Here is a 10,382-nt window from a genome sequence, read left to right on the forward strand (position 1 = left end):
ATGTTGCTCTGTTACATATAAGGTCACATTGAGTCAGAGCCCGCTCAATGATAACTACCGACAACACGAGAGCTTCTTTCCTTCCCTGTAAAACAGGGAGATTCTCTCTACCCTTTGTAGTTCATAGTGTAGTTTTAAAGGCTAAGATTGGAATTATATCTGTATCACTCTGAACAGCATAACGTGGCACTACCACAGTGCCTCTATGCCACTCTGGAAGCTGGCTTGATCATTTCAGCCGTGCCTGGGGAGACATTCAGATATGAAAGAGGACCACCAATGGTCTGTTAGTTGATTGAGCTGTGGTGGCTTGTGTGTTGCTGGGATGTTGGAAGCCAGTGGTTCTCAACCTTCCTAGTGTCGCGACCCTTTAATACAGTTCCTCCTGTTGTGGTAACTCCCCAAACCACAAAATTATTTTCATTGCTGCTTCATAACTATAATTTTGTTACTGCTATGAATCGGGACACCCTTGTGAAAGGGTTGTTCGACTCCCAAAGGGGTCGTGACCCACAGGTAGAAAACCGCTGCTGGAGGCTATGTCACCGATATTTCAAACACCAGCAGGGTCATCCAAAGTAAACAGGTGTCAGCAGAGCTTCTAGACTAGGGACAGGCTATGAAGAAGGAATAGGTTTGCCAATTCTGAGGAATTATCCACTGAAAACCCTCTCATAGCATTGGAACATTGTCAGAAATAAAATCCTCATGAATAGAAGCAGAACACTGGGAGAAATAGTGCCAGTGGATATGCCAGTCCAGTGAGAAAGCACTCCAGACATGACCGAGGACGAGCACTCTTCTCAAAGTAGACCCCAATGACCTGGAGGGGCCACGCCTGTGGGAGTAACGCCTTCCAGGCCTTCCCTTGCTGGTGGAGCAAGACTCAACAGGAGAGGAAACAGCTGGGAACATCAACTAAGACTGGGAACTTGCAAGGTGTGCTGTTGTGAGGTGCCATCGGGTGGCTCCAACCCGTAGTGACCCTGTGCACCAGAGAACAAAACACTGCACAATTCTGCACCATCCTCACACTTGTTTCTGTGCCCGAGCCCCTTGATGCAGCCACAGTGTCAATCATCTCGTCCAGGGCCTCCCTTTTTTTCTCTGCCCCTCCACAAGACCAAACATGACGTCCTTGTCCTTCTCCAGGAAGAGTCTCTCCTGACCCTTTGTCCCGAGTCTTACCAGCCTTGCCTCTAAGGGGCACTTTGACCTTACTTCTCCCAACACAGATGGCTTTGTCCTTTGAGCAGTCCATGGACTTTCAGTATTCCTCTCCAGCACCACCACTCAAATGCATCCGTTCTTCTTCTGTCTTCCTTATGCTGTGTCCTCCTCCTCCTCCTCCTTCTTTTTTCTGGGTCCTTATTCTATGTCCCACTTTCACGAGCATATGAGTCAATGGAGAATACCATGACTTGGGTGAGGAGCACCTAGTCCTTACAGTAACACTTTGCTCTTCAGTACTCTAAAGGGGCCTTGTGCAATATGGCTTTTGATGTCTGGACTGCTAATTCTAGGTCCTTTTTGGCTTTGTCTTCTCAAGCTACTCTTTGAAAATTTCTATTCAGCTCCCTGACATCCTCCTTTCTTCCATTTGCTTTAACTACGCTATGATTCAGAGCAAGTTTCAGAGTTCCTTCTGATATCCTCTTTAATCTTTTCTTTTTATTGACCTTTGGCTTTCTTCATGAAGGATGGTCTTGATGTCCTCCCACAGCTCATCAGGTTTCCTGTCATTAGTGTTCAATGTATCAGCTCTGTCTTGAGATGTTATTGAAATTCAGGTGGGATACACTTAAGGTCTTATTTTGACTCTTGTGGATTTGTTTTAATTTTCTTCAGCTCTATCCTGAATTTACAATATGAGAAACTGATGGTCTGTTCCATAATCCAAGATAGACTTGGAATGTGCAAAGCATGAATCTAGGAAAATTGCCAAGTTGTCAAAAATGAAATGGAATGCATACGGATCAATATTCTAGGGGCTACTGAGCTGAAATAGATGGGTACTGGCCATTCTGAATCAGAACATTTTATGATTTACTATGCAGAGCATGGCAAATTCAAAAGGAATGGCATCTCATTGATCATCAAAAAGGACATTTCTCAATCTGTCTTGAAATACAGTGCTGTTTCTGACAGGATAATATCTATCTGCACAGATAATGACATCCTGTACAATATAACTATTATTCAAATTTATACACCAAACAAAAAGCTAGTGATGCAGAAATCAAAGAATTCTATTTTCAGTCTGAAATGGATCAAACATGCAGTCAAGATACATGAATAATCAGTGATAATTAGAATGCAAAAGTGGGAAATAAAAAGGAAAGAATTAAAAAAAAAAAGGAAAGGACTATAATTGGAAAATATTGTCTTGATGATAGAAACGAAGCTGGAGAGGCCATGACAATTTTGCAAGATCAACAATTTCTTCATAGCAAATGCCTTCTTTTCAACACCGCAAAAGACAATTATACACATGGACTTCTCTAGTGAAGAAGATATGAAGAATTGAGTACGTATGTGGGAAGAGGCCATGGAGAAGTTCAATATCAGCAGCTAAAACCAGGTTAGGGGCTGACTGTGGAACACATCATCCATTGCTCATATTAAGTTCAGGTTGAAGCTGGAGAAAATTAAAACAAGTCCCCGAAAGCCCAAGTACCACTTTGAGTCTATCCCACCTGAATTTTGAGAACATCTTGAGAACAGAGCTGATGAAGTGAACACTAATGCAGAGTCCCGATGAGCTGTGGGAGGACATTTCGAGCATCAGACAGGAAGACAGCAAAGGTCTTTAGAAAGACAAGATTAAAGTGGATGTCAGCAGAGACTCTGAAACTTGCTCTTAATCAGAGCATACCCAAGGCACACGGAAGAAAGATGAAATCAAAGAGCTGAACAGAAAATTTCAAAGGGAAACTCAAGAAGACAAAGTAAAATATTATAATGAAATGTACAAATACCTAGCTGGAAAACACAAAAGAATGTGCCCGGTATAACGTAAACTGAAAGAACAAACAAACATAAAACAATTCAAGTTTCCAGTAGTATTATTGAAAGATTCTATGTTGTACATAGCATCTCTACTCAATGGCACCGAACAACATAGGCAAAGTTTTGAACCATGCAAGAAGTTTCAAAAGAAGATGGAAAGTTACATAATCTCCATAATCTGTCAACGTGCGAATGGGTGGAGTCTATCAGGTCAATGAGGCCATTGCCAAAGAGGCCTCCATGTGGGCATGGCTTTCTCCTGAGGATTCTGGGAACTCCTGTCTTCCTCCCTCGAGGTGGGAGACAATCTTTCTGCTTCATCTTCCTGCTGACAAGCCAGATGTGCTACACTGATGGAGCCAGAGCGCTGGGGTTGGAGGAGCCACGTGGAGACCCATGCCAGCACTGAGATGCTTCCACTGCCACTGGATCCACAAGACTTTCCAGCCACTGGCCTGTGATCTTCCTGCATTCAGCATCATTGCATGTGCTGTGTGAGTCTGAAGAAGAATTCATAGACTGGTAACAGACCTATGGGCTAATATCAGATTTATGGACTTAACCAGGACTGCGCTGGGATGTTTTCTTCATGTTCAATTGCTCTTTGATGTAAAGTTCTCTCTTACACACGTGTGTATCTATGAATTTGTTTCTCTAGTCAGCCCAGACTAACACAAGGCCCAACACAGTCTGTCCATTTGTCTTTGACCTTTTCTCTTGCGGTTACAGTCCTTTAGCCATGCTGGCTTCCCCAGACTTCTTGAACTGTTCCAGTACATGACTACTGCATGTCTTTGCACTGGCTGGTTCCTTTGCTTAGAATGCTTATCCTCAGGTAGACGCTTGGCTCGATTCCTCTTTTTTCATGTTTATAAATTTAGCAAAGGCTGGTCCCAAAGTCTGTTCCTAATCAGATACACAGAATAAACTCCCCCAAACCCACAGCCATAGAGTTGTGACCCTAACATGACTCTTTCCACAGAATAGTCACAGAAAATAGCTGGGGCAGGGTGCTTTGGAAAAGTTGGAATAAGTGAGAGAAAAACATTTTTTAAATAAACATTTTAAATGTGAGGGTCTCCTAAAACCAAAGACGAGTTGCTTTATTAAGTTATGTGGGTTAATTCTCAAGCTGTGGGATAAACATGGTTAGATCCCTTTTACAAAGAATAGAGGTACAGAGGAATTCAGTCATAATCTCTAGCAAATAAAGGAGCCAGACAACCAATCAAGAGTCTAACCTCAAAATCTATCTTTGTTCTATTACATCACAGATTGCTAACCTCATGTGTAGTTGAGAGTGGGGTAGGAATGTATGCCTAGCACAAAATCCAAATATTTGCAAAAGCAAAGAAATCAATCCTACTTACTGTTATAAATTCTTCACTTTGTGTCCTACAATGAGTTTCTGTGTGCTTAACCAAAGAGTTAATTAGATTCCAGAGATTCCTGGCTATCTTTCAGCTAATCATCTGGGATCACTTTTGCACGATAAAAACTCCATCAAATGACCCATTGTACACTGATGGCTTCTCCTGGCTTTACTCCTTCCAGTTGCTATTCAAGAGGCAGAAACAGAAGTTTCCGCCAATGAAGGAAATGGACGGAGAGTGATTTGTTAATGGGTGTACCCAATAGTGCCCTTCTCCAATTTTGAAACCCATGTTCAATAGATCTTCTTTTAAGATGAATTGAACACTGGCGCAAACACAGATGCTTGAGAAAGACCTTGGGGGTCTGACTCCCTCTGTTATGCTACTGCAACCCAGCCCCACCCCCATTATCTTTTAATTATCAGCTTGGCATTTTTCCTCCCTCGCTGGCCTATTCTTCTCCTCTGACCTTCTGACATATATATTTGCTTTTCTGTGCCTGGAATCCTTGCCCAAACTAACCGCAATCTCTCAAAACCTGTGGGGTGGAAGGAGAGAGTTAAGTGCAATGGAGCAACGACAACCAAGGCACTCACAGAGACTTGCTCCTGGCATGTCTCCCAGCTCACCCCATCTCCTTTGCATGGTGCTGGCTTATTCATTAAATGACCATGAACCCTCAGTGAGATGGTTCTAGTTTTCAGTGGCCAGAATTGCTACAAACATGAAATCAGCTTGATCACATAACAAGTTTAAAACGTCTTCTTGGAGCGGGTATCTACTTCCTACTCTTAAAGCTCCAGGATGACATGGTGCACAGGCTACCTCTGAAGGGCTGTCTCCAAGTCTTACGAAACCCTGAGTTTCAGAGTCTTAACCTCCAGTAGCCTGTTTTCTAAGTGCTAATCAGGTTACATGCATCGAATTTAACTTAAGTAACCATACTGAGAGTCAATCATTCTTACTGTTTTACAAAGGAAGAATTCCACCTCGGGTGAAAGTCAAAGCCCATTAAACAATCTGCCTTCCAATGACTGGCAACAGCCTGTGATAATGTTTGTCCTCATCAACACTCCTGTAGAAAACCTGATCCAACACCTACTCTCTGCTAGGTCTGGATGCTACTTTCTTATAATCAAATAGAAAATAAAGGACATATGCAAAAGAAAGGCAAATAGCCAGGCAAAGTACTATATCCCAAATGTCAAACACAAATTAGAAACTGCAAGGGTTCTGGGTGTCGGGACCAGAGAGGAATCATTGAGACCTGGCAGGACCGGGATGATGTCCTGGAGGAAAGAGGAATTAAATGGAACCTAGAAAACAAGTAGAGCATTTGCTACACCATCTCTTTATCTTATAAAAATTGAGCCGGAGATGACATCTTTTCTATGGCCTCCCCGGAGGTAATCAACTGCAGGGGAGCAAAGCGGGTGCCAGGTTCAGGGCCAATTTCTCTGTTTGGGACAAAGCCATTGGGAACAAAGGTTATGGGATGTGTGTTCACAAGACAGACTTTTGAGGGGCCCCAGGCAAGCAGGGGATGGGGGTGAACACAGCAGACCTACAGACCTCTGCCACACGTTCAGTTCTCAAGGCCTCACTGTCCAGACAGACTCTGCTCACCAGCTTCTCTGCCACTGGACCCTGCATAGCACGAGACTCATTCCTTTGACTTGATTTCCCATTTAGAGGCCAACAGTCAAGGGAAAGTGGTTTGGATCGTGTGGGGTTCCTTTGGGATATTCAGCTACCGACACAAGGCTTCAGTCTTTATGGGAGTTAGTCACCAGGTCTTTTCCCACATGGAACCACTGAGTGGTTTTGAACTGCCAACCTTTGGTCAGCAGTTGAAGTCTTAAACATTGTGCCTCAAGCATACACTGTAAACGTTCAAGAAGTTCAAAGTACTTCTAATTGCTTAATGTTTGCACCACTAGGTTAGGCAGGATATCAACACAAATGGAATGATGATATAGAAAAATTCTGGTGTAACAGTTAATCATTTTCAATAATTTATAACCATGACAAACTGATTTGTTGTAGAATGTATATTTTGTCATGGAAAAAAGAAAATTCCTATTTCTCAAATTCTGTGGGTTTAAGAACTCATAGAAAAAGTCTCGGCTTAGATGCTTGATAGTTGCCGATCGTTTTAGAGCCCAGGTGTGATACCCTTCTACAGACCATCTTGATTGAAACAGCTTTGAATATGCCATGGACTGCCAGAAGAACAAACAAATCTGTCTTGGACGAAGTCTTCAAAGGAAGATCTCCTGGTAAGACTTACTCTTAGAACTTTAGACTTATATCAGTATATATCAGTCTCTGGAGCAGGGCATTGTGCTTAGTAGAGAGTCGGCAAAGAAAGAGGAAGACCCAAAGAACGAGGATTGACACAGGGCCCGCCACAATGGGTTTAAACATGGCAATGCGTGTGGAGATGGGGCATGGCCGGGGATATTTTGTTTGGCTGTACAGAGGGTCATTTTGAGTTGAATCCTATTCCAAAGCACCAAACAACAACAAAACACACAATCGAAGGTCCACTACATCTTGACTTCTTAGAGACAACTAAAGCCATTATTTGTAATGTAACGAGTTCTACCAAATGTACCACAATGAGATCTACTATGAGCAGTGAATCAAATGAAAGCAAGTTTCCTTTGATTAGAAGTGTGGTCTACTTCTAATATAAGTGGATGCTGTGGAAAAGCTTGCTTGCTTTTTACTGGGTCTGGATTCTGCATCGGGCTTTTTGACTTCTGATTCTTTTGACTTGAGACAATAGCTTCCCATATTGCCTGACAATCATAGGAGTTGTTAGCAGTCTGCCATCTGACCTGTCAACTTTGAGTTCATTCACCTCTACAGTGATAAGGCTCTATTCTTCGTGAAAATCTTGGATTCACCAGTGATTTCAGCTGTATGAGGCAGGAGAAGCCTCCAGTCTAACATCTGACCCATGGACTTGGAATGCCCTGGACTTGGAACTTGCCCTTCTACAATTGTGTGCCATTTTTTAGGTATATATATATGCATATGAGCTTAACTGTTATTGGTTCCCTAGAGAACCCAGCCTAAGTGACTCGCCATGAAGCCATCAAAGAGAGTTCTCAAGATCGAACCTTTAAAGAACCCTGTGTGGTAGGTTTCCTGGGGGAGCTCTTATAGGAGGTTCTCACCATAGAAATACCAGGGGAAAGGATGCACTCTCCTTCTGGCTCTTCTTTCTTGGTGGTCACAAGGTCCCCCTTCCCTTCCCTCCTCTAGGATGGCTCAGTTTAAGCCCAGCACGCTGGCAAAACTGACCAATCCCCTTGTCAGGGGTCTGTGTACCGTATTTGCCTGGTCCCACTCCCGCAGGTTCCATGCACCTTATTTGCAGAGTTTCACCAAATCAGTCATTGGGCGTTACAAGACCAAGGCTAGAAAGAAAGGCCGTCTTAAAGGACCACCATTCTGCAAAGAAGTGGTTAGAAGTACAGTCTTCGAAGTCATAGCCTTGGGGGTAAATCTCAGCTCAGTCCCTTCCTTAACCCGGGGCAAGATACTTAACCCTGTCTACATCTGAGCTCCAGTGGTTCACAAACGTGCTGGCAGATTCATCCTCTTAGCGTTGGAAATGGCGCCATGGCGTGAAAAAAAGGCTGGAAGCACAGTCATCATTTGGATTTCCTCATCCACAAGTCATAACCGTGTCTGCTCTGGAGGTTGCTGCAAGGATTAGATGCAGATTCCCGCCAAGTGTTTGGCACAGGTCTTGCCAGTTGCCTTGGAGTTGATTCCAGCCATGGGTGTCAGAGTAAAAATGCTCTTCCGAGTTTTCCATGGAGGGTTTTTCTAAAGTAGATGGCCAAGCCTTTCTTCCTAGGTGCCTCTAGGTAGATTCACACTCCCCCAACCATTTAGTTAGCTTCTGAGTGCATTAACCTTGTGTAGCACCCAGGGTGAGGTAGTTAGTTTATTGTGCCAACCTGGCTGATAAACACATGTGGAGTTAATTGAAACACAGAGGGATAACTGGTTCAGTGAGCCTGGCCTTTCGAGTTCTTGGGTCTCTTGCTTTCTGATGGTTGGACCAGGGTGCAGCTGCCTTGCTGTTTGCTTCCTGTGCCCGGATAGCCTGAATTGCTCAAAACTTGAAGGACTGCCAGTGTCTCACAACTGTCTCATGGGAGTGAGTTGCACTGAGCCATTTGTACTGCTTTATAATTTAATTAACCACACATGTGTTACTCGGCCAGGTTGGCACAACACACTAACTACCTCAACCTACCCCTTGCCAACCTGGCACCTGTACATAATTCTTTAGCTTCACAATTGCAATTAAGTAACACCTACACCTTAATCCTATAATCCTGTAAATATGTTCCCCCACCTATGAAAGTTTGTAAGCCAACCACTTCATGCCTTTATCCCCCCAATATTGAGTATCCAATTTATATACTGCCCACTTACATCAACCCAGTTCTCTGAGAAGACAATCATATTTTCTGACATGAAGAATCTTCATTCCAGTTGGAACCTTGTGAAGTCTGCATCCATAAGCATAGTCAAATCCGGACAGGCCATCCATGAAGTCAGCAACAATATGCACCAGTTCACAAGCTCAAAAATCTCCAGCTGGTCGGGGTCTGATCAACTCAATGTGGGCTGCCTCACTCAGCCTCCTCAGGGTGTCCATTGGTTGCCTTGCCTTTAGACCATGGGCTCCCACAAATACTCAACAAGCCTAGCCTCCTCGTGCTAGGTCATGAACCTTAGACCAGTCAACCCACTATCATCTTCTCCTCTTTTTCCTGTAAACCAAGTCCATAGGTGTCAGTGGCCTAACTCAACCCCTCTCTTCATTGCTGCATTTATTACACTTCCACGCAACAAGTAGATCCAGGTGGTCTGTGTTGTTTCTCTAAAGTACCCAGACTAACACACAGAGCCCCCAGCACAGTACTTCCATAGTCCTAGGATGTAGTTATCAAATGACAGCATGTCCGGTTCACACAGCCCTTGACTAGCCATCGAATGTAGCCAACAGTTCAAAAGTCTCTGGAAGATTATTACCTCCCACTCCATTTCACAAAGAATCCTCAAAGCCATGGGAAAGGTCATCAAACAAATCATTTCTACCCTGGACTGAAAGTAGATCATGACCATTGGAAGCAACTCAGGTTCTGCCTGCCAACTTGCTCTTGAAGGTTTCCTTTTGCAATAAGTGGTTAGAAAAACATGAATCCTTTCATCTCCTGTCCCATGGAAAATAAAACAGTGTCTGCTCACATGAGACCCTGCTGCAGTTCCTTTCCAATACACAGAAAGAATCTGAACCAATGTTGTTTTTCCTCACCTAGTATATTAGCCCGGGTTGACTATAGAAACAAATCCAGAGACACTCATATATGTGTAAGAGAGAGCTTTATATCAAAGATCAATTGTATTTTGAGAAAACATCCCAACCCAGTCCAGTCCAGACCAAGTTCATAAGTCCAATATTAGCCTATATGTCCAATACTAGTCTATAAATTGCTCTTCAGACTCACGCAACACATGCAAAGATGCTGAATGCAGGACGATTACAGGCTGATGGGTGAAAAGTCTTGTGGATCCAGTTATGGTGGAAGCATCTCAGTGCAGGCATGGGGTCTCTATGAAGCTCCTCATTAGGAAGGTGAAGCAGAGGGAGTGTGTGTCCACCTCCCAGGAGAAAGAGAGGAAGTTCCCAGAATCTTCATGAGAAGGTCACACCCACAAGGAAGCATCATCAGGCTGTAACCTGATTGACAGTCTAGACTCCACCCCTTCACTCTTAATAGCCTCAAGTTGACCCAAGATAATGTCACTACCACACCTAGCTACTTGGTGAGTGGTCGATGTCATTTTACTTCACTAATCTGTACTCACTTAGTGATGCAGCCATTAAAATCAGAGAGGTAACACGACCACTGATATGTAAAGGGCAGAAACCGAAATGACACTTACATAACCGGAGAGAAGTTTATT

This window comes from Echinops telfairi, unplaced genomic scaffold (genome assembly GCF_000313985.2).
Source record: "Echinops telfairi isolate 266 unplaced genomic scaffold, ASM31398v2 ScPeMD7_7468;HRSCAF=8506_0, whole genome shotgun sequence".
Taxonomy (NCBI): domain Eukaryota; kingdom Metazoa; phylum Chordata; class Mammalia; order Afrosoricida; family Tenrecidae; genus Echinops; species Echinops telfairi.